The sequence below is a fragment of the Halichoeres trimaculatus genome, unplaced genomic scaffold (genome assembly GCF_033239565.1).
Source record: "Halichoeres trimaculatus isolate MK-OKI-2021-1 unplaced genomic scaffold, fHalTri1.1 fHalTri1_scaffold_6, whole genome shotgun sequence".
Taxonomy (NCBI): domain Eukaryota; kingdom Metazoa; phylum Chordata; class Actinopteri; order Labriformes; family Labridae; genus Halichoeres; species Halichoeres trimaculatus.
Genome location: NW_027437184.1, coordinates 19,770,100 through 19,781,596, shown reverse-complemented (window position 1 = coordinate 19,781,596; position 11,497 = coordinate 19,770,100).

Genomic DNA, 11,497 nt, shown 5'->3' with positions numbered 1-11,497 from the left:
ACTTTCTGAAATGTACACGTCATTTTGCGGAACCTGTGTAGTAGTTACACTTGTGTCTTAAAGCCTAAGTGCTGTTGTCTTGCAGAGTAGTTATCTGTGCCTTAATGTAGTTTCATCAACTGTAACTCATGTTAATGTCATGGCACATGTGAGAGTATTATAAAGTGCTACCAACAATACAAATTTCCTTTTCCAGATGCAATGTCAAACTTATCTAAATGGCTCCAATGTGTTGTAATGAAATAAATAGATGTAAATGCTGTACTGTCTCACCATGTTATGTGGCAAATGAATGAGAAGAGTGAGTGAGGATTCCCGTGTTCCTCAAACCGCAGTCATCACAAACACCAGCAAACCACCACCTATAGTTCAAGACATGCCAGTGGCTGTTGACTCAAATGGCGGACTCGCTTTTGATGTGAACATACAATACCAGCAGAAAAGGTCGAGAATTCACATTCAGTGGAAAATTCAGTGAGTCAGAGTAAAAAAAAACAAGCAAAACAGTTTCACTCCATCGTCTGTAATGAAATGGAATTTTCACCTCATCAATCTTCTACTAACTTACAATCTCTTGGGCACATTTTTCTCCCACTCTACTTCATTCAAGGACTAAAGACCTTGACATCTTCCTGTTCCAGCAAGTGACAAGCCACATAGCCAGGAATTAAACCAAAACCATGTCCTGTGTAACCTGGACAACCCATGCAGCAGGGACCAGGGACAGAGACACATCAGAGATAAACGAGGAGTGGAGAAGAACCTGCCTCCAGTTGATATTTCCCTTTGCAGCTTGTTTGAAATGTGAGGGAATAAATTTCATTGCACTCGTTTGTTCCCAAATAAAAAAACATGCTGAGGGATTGTCTCGATGACTAGAGAGAAAATCACAATACTGCTAGGGAAACTGTGCTATTCTTTAAAAAGCCAGAGCCAAAGGAAAAGGATGACTGATAAGACAAAAGTTTTTATGACACAAGCTAATTGTTCTTTGAAACACAAGTCAAAATGGATGGTCATTTTTCTCAGTCGCTATGGTACGTTTCTGAAATCATCCAATTGAAAAACAGTGAGTGCATTTCTCAGAACAATTCGTACAAATAGCAAAATACCATTGTTTACCTGCCAAAGCCAGTCTTTTCCTCAAAATTCTTAGTTCATCTCTCAAAAGTAAATATCTGTGTCAGTGAACATGTCAGTGCCATCAGAATGACGAGTCCTCGTGTCATTGTGTAGGAATAGGACAGTCAAATTGCTTATGTTTGACATGTACTGGAAATCTATTGTGAAAGTTGCGTAGTGAACATTAAAAGTCGCTTTCTGGAAAGTCTGCATTACTACCAACACTTGAAGCAATTGACAGAACTGCAGCCAGCATCCTGTTGTTTTGGGGGGTTTTCCGTTTCTTATAAAGATGCTATGAGGAGGATCTGTTTCAATTGCACTGCCTCGCCACCTTTTGGCCCGGAGTTTCCACACACTGTCATAAATTACTTTTAGTGAGGCGTGCGTTTGTTTTGGAGTTAAATGGAGATTGGATCGGAAAAATTTACCTTTGTTCAAGACAAATTTGTACTGGCTACAATGTGACGAGGTGAAGGACTTATCAGTACAGTTATGTGGCACTATGGTTTGAAACGTGACATTGAGCAAACGTTGTAGCAGCCAGCTATATGTTAGCCTGGTGCTCCGACGTATCTGGAGGCTAACATGACAAGAAGTAAACACTGTCACTTTATAAGTAGTTTATTGGCCGTATATATTTAGCTCAGCTGGCAGCCCGGTGCTCTAAGACATGTCCGTAATGCGTAACGTTAGTAAATCCTGGTTAGCTATGTCCTGCCAGTCATCTACCAAGCAGAGCTAACGTAACCTCACTCTTCATTCTATTGATAGACTCTCAAGTTTGAACAGACCACTGCAAAATAACTGCTGCATGTGGGTTGGAATGAACATTATCACAAAAAGTTTAGCCCCTGGGTTATAGAGTGATACAGCCCGCTGTGTTTTATCTCTTCCCACTACTCAATTTCATCTGCTGTTGTCATAGAGACCTAGACGTGCCGTAAATCAATCTATTTCTGGTCGACCCGATCAGGAAGCTAAGAAGTAGCAATTTAAAATAACCTTTAACCGGCAATATTGGTGCTGATAATCTCATTTTAAAGTGTGGATTACGGTCAGGCATATAGGCCTATCTAGAAGGGAGCCTTTTTCAAGATCACTTTTAAACTCCTCACAGCCCCTTTAAGGTAGAATGACCTGTAAAATAGTTTCCTCGAATGATAAATCTCTGTACAGTGTCCACTTCCCTGACACTAAGTCTTGTTTATGCTTTATATGGTTTGGCAAAAACAGAAAATGTTCAAATCCCCCCTGTTTTTCAGGAAACATTGGTTTGTGGAGCCATATTTTACTCTGACACAGCTGGAACACAAACCTTTAAGCACTTACCACTAACATGTTTCAGTGTGTGAACAATTAAGAATACGATGTGTGTGAGAAAAAGCCAATCACTGTCAGAGAGATAATGTATCCAAGCACTGCCAGATGCACACTTACAGTGACTTGCAAAAATAAAATTTCTCCCCCTTCCCAGCAGCCAGCACTTGTTTTTCCTCCATCAGCATGTGTCGGCCTGTGTTTTTCCACACTGAATATAATTCAAAATGACAGTGCAGCACAAGTATGATAGAGAGAGGCTTTGGAAAGGTGCAGCACTCTGATGCATCTACATCTCTGTAACTATCAGAGGTGGGGGAGAGGGGTGATAAGGGGGAGTTAAAAACAGAGGGCACAGTAGGGGAGGTGGCAGTGGTGGGAATGAACTCTCTTGAGGTCGTGGAGGGTGTCGTAGTTTTTGGACATGACTGGAAATGTGGGAGCCATGGGGGACATTACACACAGATGTCCACAGAGCCCCCATAAATCTTCATCATTCACAGCTCCCTTCGCCTGATATCTCTATTATGTGGTCTGTGGCTGTCGACGGCGAAGCAGCCAAACCAATTTTTCCAGAATTTGACCATTTATTATCAGAGTGAAACGAAAAACAACCATGTTTAAATGTGACTCATTTCATGTGCAGCCACGCCACCCACTAAGACAGGGACAACCCATTCACAATTTTTGACCTCCAAGCATGTAAATGGCCACAGAGAAAGCCTCAAGCAAAATTTAGCACCACTATAAATCACTGCACGTTATCAGGTTTTCATCTGTAAGCACACCAACAACATTTTTAATGTTATAAAATTGAATTTATGTTTGATTCCTATGACTTCTCTGTCTTTCTCCTTTCGTGCGAGGGAGAAGTATTGTGGTTTCATTACTCATTCTGGCCAAAACAGATTGTCCTTTTTTTTCTCTGTTTTCCTCACAGAAACAGCCTGTAAGAGACACCCTGGGAGAGATGTAGAGCCCTGAGACGCTGGGTCATAATAAAACACAGGAGCCAAGTTATCCTGACTCAGCTACTACTACTACTGACAACAGCGGTGACTCAGGCCTTTTCACAGAAACATTAAGGTGCTATTAACAGAGAAGATTCATGAAAGAATGCCATCTTTTAACAGTGTCCCTGCTGAGTTTGTGAAAGGTCGTCTCACATTTCAGTTCATCATCAGTTTTACCTGCAATACAAGGATGACACACCACAGAGCAACGTGTTTTTGTACTCTTCTGATGCTCACCAGATCCAGCCTGGATTATGTTCAGTGTACGAGCAATGACCACACCAGCACACTTACTGGATATGGACCGGCTCTCTATCTGACGAGTTGCAGGGGCCTGGGTGTAGTGTCAAAAGATTTCTTGATGCTGCCGGCCTAAGAAACAAGTCTTCAAAGGGTAAATTGAAAATATCAAGGAGGGAGCTTCTTCACTTCACTCTTTCACTACCAAAGTTTATTGGATTAACCACCATCATTGAGGTACATACCACCACCTACTGGAGTGTAAAACATCAGAGCTGCACCTCAGGTTACTTTCTGAAAACATAGTTTTTCTTCAAAGTTGAATGTGTCTTGATTTAAATGTTGAAGGTTTGATCTTACAGCTCTTACAGAATTGTAGTGTGTTGTGTACTCAAAGCACATAATAGTTCACAGTTCCATTTTAGTGTGTGGATCTCCATAAAATGTAAATGCTCCAGCACCAACCCTGCCACGTCTCATAAACTGTCAGCTTATTCTGCGAAAAAGCATGACACTGCTGCTTTTAAGTGTGTCTGTCAAAAAGCACAAGATCTTGAGACAATTTATTAATACTGATATAAGCCATGCTGCTTAAAAATACATTTTCCTTCCAACTTAATCTAAACAAAGTGTTGGACACATTCCTCATGCCTACAGCTCTAAAGCACCACACTGCTTAAAGCTGAAATGACAAGCAGTTGGCTTGTTTCAGTGATAAGCCTGATCCACGTCTCTTCTGGGCCAAAAACTTTCATACAACTGATCTCCCTCTTATGCTAAATACTTCCTAATTCCCTGTTTCACTTCTCCACTTTGGTTTAACTCGCCTGGAGTTACTGCAAGACTTGAAGACAGAAAGATGGAGCTGCACAACTTTTTTCTTGTCTTTAGACAGCCTTAGTGAGGGAACAAGTTTTTAGAGTTTAGAAGGAACATTTGCTTATGTTTGATTTTCTTCATGTATCAGACTTACATTGAGCTGGTAAGAATGAACAAAAGCTAAAGCAAGCAATAAAAAAATTAAATAAAAAAAATAAACTTTTTTTTTTTTAACCAGAATGCTTCATTTTCTTTTGGGAAACCCGTTGGGATTTTAACCAAAATCCCAATGGCAGAACTCACCACCGATTGTTTGATGATGGTCAACTTGCAAGCATTCTTGTAAAGACAGCAGCTAGCGGCGAACTTCTTTTAGCTAAGATTTCTTTTTTTATGTGCAACATTGCTCCTAGTCTTATTAGCAACTCCATGGAGAGACAAGTGCGTCTAAAATTTATTTCTTCAGATTTTTCTGTACGTGGCAACTTGAGTATGAGATTGGGACAAATTTTTTTCTGATTTTTACCATCCAATTTGTCCTACAATTTATAAAAGCCTGCAACGCAACCTTGGGAATTTCGCCCAAGTAGATAGTTTTAAACCAACCCAGAACAGTTTAGAGCACACAGGTTTGTTCTTTTGCATCTAGAGCAGCAGACATGGTTCCAAGTTTCAAATTCTTTATTTGACAACAGTATAAAAGATGGATCATAATAATATTACCACACACTCAGGGATGGTCAAACCTTCAGGTGCTGAGGCTCATCAACAGTGCAGTGGTCTTCTGAACGCAAAACGGGATTCCCAGTGAAGAAAAGCACCCCAATCACTCGTAACACACACACTAACACTCACTCGGTGAAACAAAACAAATCCGGGGATCACAGCAAATGATAAGAGGGAACCACCACCAGGACACCAGGAACCACCACCATCAGCTCTCAGCAACTGAAAAGGTGGAAAACAAAAAGGGAATTCAATCAGAATAATATGGTGACTAGGGAGTCAGATGTTTTGGAAAAGCCACAACACAAATGCAAGAGGAAAAACATAAATGCAAAAACTACGTCATGAATGCATGAGAGAAAGCTCAAATGTAACCATGAATGCAAATGCAACAACACAAATGCAAATGGCACAACAGTGAAAGTAAGTAAGTGAATTTCTTTTCTGTCTTCAGCTATAAAAATAAAGCTTCCTAGGGGTCTCACCACGTGGTATCCTTCATTTCTTTATTTACTGGTAATACGTCATTGGCTTAACTTAGCTCTATGAATGAGTCATGTCATAATGTTCACATTAGAGCTATATTTATCAAAGTTGTAGTTATAAAATACAATAGTCCTTAACTTACTTTCACAACTTTTCTGTGTCCATTAGTAAACCTGTCCTCTTAAATTCTGTTTGGGCTGAACATCCATTGTGTTGTTGCTTTTGCAAATTGTCTGAGACCAACCAGCCACTGAAGAATAAAGATGTCATTAGGTTCTCCTGCTGTTGCTCTCCATATAAACTACTTTTCTTCCATACACCCAAACAAGCTAATTTGGTCAGTACTACACAGAATATAAATGCACTACCAGAGACCACAATAAGGCCTGCCTACATATTCATAATCCATTATTACTATTGAGCACTACAATCCCTACAATACTTGCTATCTTAGTAGGGTTTATTTTTATAAACTTTGCTGCGTGCTTGAAGATCCTGAAACATCCTCTCAGCTCTGCAGCCTCCTCACTCTTTTTTTTTTATTTGTTGTTTTGTATAAACATCACACCACTTCCTCACCTGGCAGTGAACGCTGTCCCTGCTTATAATTCAATGCAGCAGTAAAGCTGCATGTGGAGATCATTAATATGAGAGATGATCTGGAAATGAGGGAAGGTCGGGGGAAATAATAAATCTGAAATTCATTAGAAATCATGCTGCTGAAGTTTTGATGTTTGTTGTGGCTTCAACTGACAACTAATTTTGAAGAATTTTATTATTAAAATTTAGAAAAGCAGAAAAAAACTTTGGGTTCCTCTGCTTTGTGATCAGTTGTATAAATTGTGATGATTACAAGGTGAATTCTAGTAAACATTTTGACTGTTCTTGGAGCAGTGCATGCACTGCAACTTCAACTGTAAAGCAGCTGCTCTTCTTCCAGTGTCACTGAGAGACTTTTGTGTCAGGATGATTGGCATATGTGCACCCTCCAGAAAATGCAAAAGAAGGTTTTTTTTTTTTACAATGACTCAATCAGATAAATACAGAGGCATTAAAATAGAACTGAGTGGACAGAAAGCATCTCTATAAGCTGAAAAAAACAATTATGCATGGCTTTATTTCCTCTGAATGAATTCTTTCCCTATAAAGTCATGGGAGATTAGAACAAAATAGGAAACAAATTACAATATGAGCTTGTAGCTTTGGAAAATAATTGCTTTCTTTTGTTGTTTTTCATAGGTCCTAAATGTAGAACAACATGCAGATACTGATACTGAAGTGTTCTGTCTGATTTTCTCTGCTCTTGCTGAATCCATTACTTCTACATGCGTGAGATTATGCCCAGGAGTGAGCATCAGGCAAATAATCTGGATGGAATGCAGGTTGAAACCCATGTGAGTAAAGCCAGCCGTTATTGTTTTTATTCGAAAAAGCTGCAGAGGATAACGCTTGACGTTTCCTTGACAGTGAGAGGTCAGCAACCTGCAGCTCTTTACAGCACTTTGGGATATGCTGCAAACATGCACACACATGTGCATACACACACAATGGAAAAACATCAGGTGTGCATGTGAAATGCCAGGAAACAAATGAGCAAAGTGGTGTTTTTAATGCTGAAATTGCTGCAGAAATGAAAAAGTTTTCCATCTAAGAAAAGCTTTGCTCGCGGTCTATCAATCTATCAATCATAAATCAGCGTAATGGCTTGTAATGTGAAACATATTTTTCACCACCATCCACTTTTCCCTTTAAAGGCTTGCTGCAGACTGAAAGAAATACTTTTGTTGACCTGTTGCTTTTCTTCACTGCCTCTGGTGTTGGCTTAACCTCTCCAATCAAGGGGCAAGAGTGTTTTCTTAAGTTTAGTATCTCTGTCAGACCTTTGGCTCATGTTGGACACAAGAACAGGGCAAATAAAATTAAAGTCAGACAGGAAGGGGGTTGGTTTTGGGACAGAAGAATGGATAAAGGAGATGGCGATGAGGAAATTGGGTTTTTGAATGTCGGTAAAGGAGGCAAACCAGGACGAGGAACCTTATGGTGAACTTAGTCTCAGCTGTTGCTGACACCCTGAAAATCCCCCCTGACTAACACCATGCTGACAGACTGTCGGACCAGGACCAGCTCTCCTGCCGCAGTCGCCTACTGTAGAAACACAGTAAAGAGCTAACGGAGAGAGTCTGAGGTACGGAGTCTGTTAGGATTTTGCAGAGCAGGAAAGATTGAATAATACTGGCTCTCTCCTGTTCCCTTCTACCTTCCAACTGGTTTCCATCCATACGTCCTTTGACCTCTGTTGGCTAACAATGGCCATCCATCGTTATAATTCATGCAAATATTAACTAGAGAGCAACCCCACCCTGTAATGTGCTCTGTTGGCCGTACAGAAAGCTGTCAGGGTTGAATGGCTCATTCAGGTTTAGAGCATGAGATCATGAACACGTGTTATATCTCTTCATTACTTACAATTAGCAGAGACAGTGGACGACTACAAAACTGGATCAAAATGTCAGATTTAACACAAGTAGCCTTTTGTGGTTTTGAGCTTTGCTGCTAAGATTAATAAAATCAGTTAGCTTAAACCATCAAGTGGATGCAGAAGATACTACCACTAAAAATAACAAAAGCTATCCCTACATTAGTGTTGGCTACTTGCTGAGTAACAGTATTAAAGTCTAATTATCAGAAGGCCGTGGAGTGTAAGAATGGCTCTGGTAGCTAGTTATCACTTACAGTTAATGTTTCCAAATATGAAGTAGTCATTCTCTTGTCCTCTGGAAGAAGAACTTTATTGTAATTTTTTCAAAGCCAAACAATAACTGGTGCAACAATTACCAGGCAGATGCTAACGTTTTCTGGGAAATAAATCTGAGTCAGTCCAGTGATTTCATGACTCATCATTTTTGTATTTCTCTCTCTTTCTCTCTCTCTTTCTCTCTCTTTGTCTCTCTCTCACACACACACACACACACACACACACACACACACACACACACACACACACAGTATCAAAAAGTACCTTGGGAAGTGATGTCATTTTAAATTTGCTGATCAGGGGAAAGTCTTTATCAAAAACCTGTATGGGGGGGGGGGGGGGGGGGGGGGGGGGGGTGTTCTTTCAGTAAACACAAAATACAGCCGAATCGTTAATGTTCATCCTACAAAGTCCCAAATATAACTGCAAAGTTTGTACATTGGACCATTTTACAAGTTGAATATGTTTCCAACTAAGACCTGCCTGAGGTAATTTGGCTGCCTCCAAGCCATCACATTGATTGACCGACCATTTGCAGAAACACTTGGCCTCAAACCAAAGTCTTTGACACCTGGACTTTCTCTCACAGAAACATTAAGGCTTCATGGGAAAAGAGAAATGTCTCTTACCTTACCCTGCAGCTTAATTGCTCTGACTGTCACACTGTGCTGTATCCAGATAACAAATTACTTAAGAGTCAAAAATTTGATAAATAAAGACATAATCAAGCTTTTAAGAATATGTTCAATAAACAGTGTAAGTGATGATTAGAAAAGATAAATAGAAACAAATTCTCAGGGGACTTATTCCCATTAACTCTTGTAATCTTTTCGTAAAGAGCATTAGAATTAAATTTAAATGCTTGTAAAAAAAAAAAAAAAAAGGCTCTTACAGGCTAACCCTCACATCCATCCATCTCTCTTTCCTCCCTTAAGCACTCAGAGGTGTGAGTGACACTAGTGAGGGAGTCCTGTAATGCAAGGTCAGCACAAATGAAAACCAGGCCCACACTGACTCAGCTGGCTCCCCACTCCTGTCGTTTTTTTCTCAGCTTGACACCAAAGCAGAAAAAAAGAGAAAACTCTAAAAATAGAAGTTCAGTGGCCACAAGCCAAGAAGCCCTTGTAGATGGTTTCCCTCCCTGAATCCTGTTGGACATGGAAGTGGCATCGCACAGGAGGCTGGAACTAAGTTAGCATCGTGATACAGACACATACATCATTTTATTTTTCTATTAAACATTACACAATTAATTTTATTTGATAAGAAACTTTTAAGCCAAAGAAGCCAAAGCCATAGAAATTTATCCTCCTGCTAGGGAGTAAATGCAAGCCACCCCCTAAACATGACCTATGTATAATCAGTAATTGGCAAAAGCTTGTGTTGGCTGTTGTCTGATCAAAATGACATGTAGGATCCAGTCAGGGTTCCCTCCCAATGCAAAAAAGCCAGACACTCTTTCAGCACACAAGAAGAAAATCCCTGAGCAGGTTTCGAACCATGAACTGGCTTGCTCTAAGGTAGAATGGACATGGGATTGGTGGTAGGTCTTGAAGTGCATACTTATTGAGAGCTATTGACTTTTAGGTCAATTCTGGTAGTTCAATACCATGGTCCTCATCCCAGTGGGACAGAGACAGATTATTCAAGCGCCACGCAGAAAGGCCCAGGCTGGGATTTGAACTCTGAACCCTCTTACCGTGAGGCAACAATGCTGACCACTAAAGCAGTTTCCACATTAATCAAGGCCCAATTTAAATGTGTCACAATGGTTCAAAATGAAAGAACAGGAAACGTGCAAGGATATAAAGCTTTAAAACTAAAACACAAAAAAAACTTTACCTTACAGTTACCACAGAGAGCAAGAGAGGGAATCGCAAGAAACACCGGAAGAAGCAACACTGGGAGCACAAGAAACAACACAATGATCTGACTACATAAGGGATAAAGCACAGGGACTTATGCTGCATTCCAGACAAATCAGAAGTTGAGATTTTCTGAGGTGAGTAGTCTGACTTTAGAATGTTCTGGACATGCCATGTCGGACCTTAAAAAATAAATTAATGAATAAATAAATAAATTGATTAATTAATCAAAAAATAAATCAAAAAATAAATAAAGTGGCTGTCAGTGGCAAGGCAATGTTGTGGCAATAGCAAGAAAATCAAACTGTGAAAACTTCAGCCTGTTAGGGCAGTTAAATGAAGTAGATCAAGTTCTTGTGACAAATGTAATTGAAAGATTGAATTTTTGATATTGTTTGCCATAACTTGCTGTCAAATCAGATTAGTTAAATTAGTTACACATTAGCAAATCACACTGGCTAATTTATGATCACTACTTGCATATAGAAGTAATTTTACTGTACAATTGAGGATGGAAAACTAGAAAATGTAGTTTAAAAATATATTTTTTAAATGTTTTACTATCCACTTTTGAATTGTAAACATAAGTTGAACCAAACTCAAGATGAATTTTTTCCCCCTCAGTTTTCAAGTCAGAGCTCAGACTTCAGTGGCTGTTCCGATGCATTTTTTTCAAGTCAGAAGTCGGAAAATCCCAACCTCCGAGCTGTCTGGAACACAGCATTAATACAAACTGGGTAACTACACACACACGACACAGTTGACACTAAAGTGTGTAATCAAGATGGAAGGAAACACACAAGAGCTGTAAGTAAAACTAAACCAGACACACAGGAAGCATAATAAAATAGGAAACACAACACACTTGTCCAAGTCAGGTTTACGGCAATACACACACTAAGGAATGTAGCCCGAGACACTAATAAACACAAGAAGACTTATAGATAACCTGCATACAGACAGGGAAATGAAACACTGAACAAGAATAGAGTCAATGTGTTTGAAGTCTAGAGAAATATTCTTGTCCTTAGTCATCTTTGTACCAATATTTTAACTGAATATTGTCTTAAAGTCTGTGACAAAGCCTGGTGATATTATAACAGCATGTTGGCACTACATCCTACAAACAAGGTCAAAAGAAAATATCCTCC